The sequence below is a fragment of the Triticum dicoccoides genome, unplaced genomic scaffold, assembly GCF_002162155.2.
Source record: "Triticum dicoccoides isolate Atlit2015 ecotype Zavitan unplaced genomic scaffold, WEW_v2.0 scaffold33152, whole genome shotgun sequence".
NCBI lineage: Eukaryota > Viridiplantae > Streptophyta > Magnoliopsida > Poales > Poaceae > Triticum > Triticum dicoccoides.
This window is the reverse complement of record NW_021263934.1, coordinates 1-2,431: the sequence shown is the minus strand read 5'-3', so window position 1 is coordinate 2,431 and position 2,431 is coordinate 1. Positions and strand designations below refer to the sequence as shown.

The 2,431-nt window shown below is 42.0% G+C and overlaps 1 pseudogene; it reads left to right on the top strand.

Annotated features, from left to right (window-relative positions):
* Positions 1-188: 188 nt before the first annotated feature.
* Positions 189-2,425, top strand: LOC119345905 (annotated as a pseudogene).
* The last annotated feature ends 6 nt before the right edge of the window (positions 2,426-2,431 follow it).

Below are 2,431 nucleotides of genomic sequence, written 5' to 3'. Positions count from 1 at the left end.
GAGAGAGAGAGAGAGAGAGAGAGAGAGAGAGAGAGAGAGAGAGAGACCAAGTCTACATTTTTCAGCGTGATCTCCGCTATATTTCGATCTTGGACTTCTCCACCCTCAGATTTTAGTGTGATCCTGGCAAGTAATCCTCCGTCGATTGGTTGGTGCGCTGCTCTGCTCTCTTCCTCTCTTGATCCATCATGGCGTATATGAACTCTCTTCATGTCTTCACATTCCACTTTTTTGTGCTGCAGGTGGCCAGGCTAAGACCATGTCTCCGTCTTGTGGAAGATGCACACGGCGCGATGAATACAACTACAGAAATTCGGAGGATGAAAATAAACATTTCCTGATGCTTATGTTGGGTGATTTTCAACAACAGATGGTAACTAATATCTATTCTTAGATTTAGTCCCACTACGGAATGCATGTTTTGTTTCTTATGCGTTTAGGCACTAGCTACTTTCCTAAGCATTCAACATGTTTCCTTGAAGCGTGTTTGGACCTTGTTCAGGAACTATATCGTGTCAGCAGATATAATTTTAATTTTTTGTGTGCAGATAATCCCAAAAGAGTATGTGTGATGCCTGAAAGGCGAGATCCCGGGTGTGATCAACCTAGAAACTCGAAACAGGGACAGTTACACAATTAAGGTTGCCAAGTACCAGGAAAAGCATGTTCTTACAGCGGGTTGGCCCCAATTCGTCGAGAACTTCCATCTACAGTTGGGTGATTCCTTACTATTCAGATACAATGGAGACTCTCTGTTTAGTATTATAATTTTTGATAAGCTTGGCCGTGAGAAAGCATCATCTGTTCTTGTCGATCCTTTTCCACCACAAGTCCAAGGAAGACACAACGAAATCGGGTGAAGTTTTTAGCTAGTCTTCAATTATTATGTACGATACCATTTCATAGGGCAAGACCAAATCTCACTTCAAATGGATTTTGCACTGCAGGTCTGCTAGAAAAGTGAACGCACTTTGTGAAACATGTGAAATCTGGGATGAACATGACTATATGAACTTGGATGATGAAAAGAAATATTTTTTGATGCGCATGATGGGTGATTTCCAAGATAAGATGCTAATATTCATATTCAAAACAGTACCACTCCCTTAGGTCATACGATTTTGTTGTTTCTCATGAGCCCAGCTGTGTTTTTCTTCGTTCTTCTACTTTTAAATTATGTGTACCATGTGTAGTTATTGCATCATCATGGAACCTCTTCCAGTTAATTTGATGCCTAGATTTAAGCCTGCATAATAGCACATTCAAGTATGTTAGTTCACCCAAACATTCCGAGTGGTTTGGTTGCTGTTTCATTTTTTAAGTTGTTTACAGACTGTTCCTTCAAACAATATAATCTCTTGAAACGTGCTTCCGCAGATCATCCAAAAGGAATTTGTTCAGCGTTTCAAGGGAGAGATCCCAGGAGAGATTGAACTTGAAACAAAGAATAAATGTCAATACAAAATTCAAGTCATCAAGAACCAAGAAGAGCAGCTTGTGCTTGCAGCGGGATGGGGGAGCTTGTGTACAGAAGTTTAGTCTAGAGATACGTGACAGAATAATATTATTCAGATACAATGGGAACTCCCGGTTCAGTGTCATAATCTTGGATGAACTTGGGCGTGAGAAGGCTTCATCTGTTGTCAATCTGCTCCCGCCTCGTGCACTCGAAAGGCACACAACTGGTGCTGAAACCGTGAGCCGACATCCTTCTGATGGTCCCGTGGACTGTTCTCATCCGCTCATGCTAATGCCACCGCCTGCTCAGTTTCATCAGCAGCAGCAGGCCATCCTAATGCAGCCTCCCCTGAATCATTCCTCCTGCTCCAAGTCATCAGCTGGTATAAAAATAGCACATAACATATTCTCCCCCTTTTAACAAACATCTATCTTTTATACCTGTATTTATCAGTTTCTGTTTACACACACAGGACAAGGAGATGGCTCTTTCTCGTCACATGATCATGTCCGGAATGCACTTGGTTTCAGGCGTGTTGTTAGAAGAAATCCAACCTCATCTCAGAAGCAGCAGGAGAAGGATGGTTATATTACCACGGATAAGACCAAGCTAACCTCTGCTCAGGAGCAGCAGGTGAAAGACATGGTCCAGACTATCCGTTCACGCAGAAGTGGCATAACCATCTTTGTTGCTCTGATTGGCAAGGCCAATGTTCATCCAGCATTCTCCCTGGTGAGTAGCTCCCTCCATATTTATTTGTTGCTTCGACCATGCACATTCAAGTCTGTTGACTTGCTTCTCTTTATGGACAAACACACGACACTATTTTCTATGCTGTAATAGTATTCATAACTGGCCATACCTTAGTTTACAGTTACATGCAATATTATTTTACTTCTAACCTACTACCTCTTTGGTTTTAATCTGTAACAGACTGTCCCAATCACGTACGGGGAGGAACATTTTGGAGAT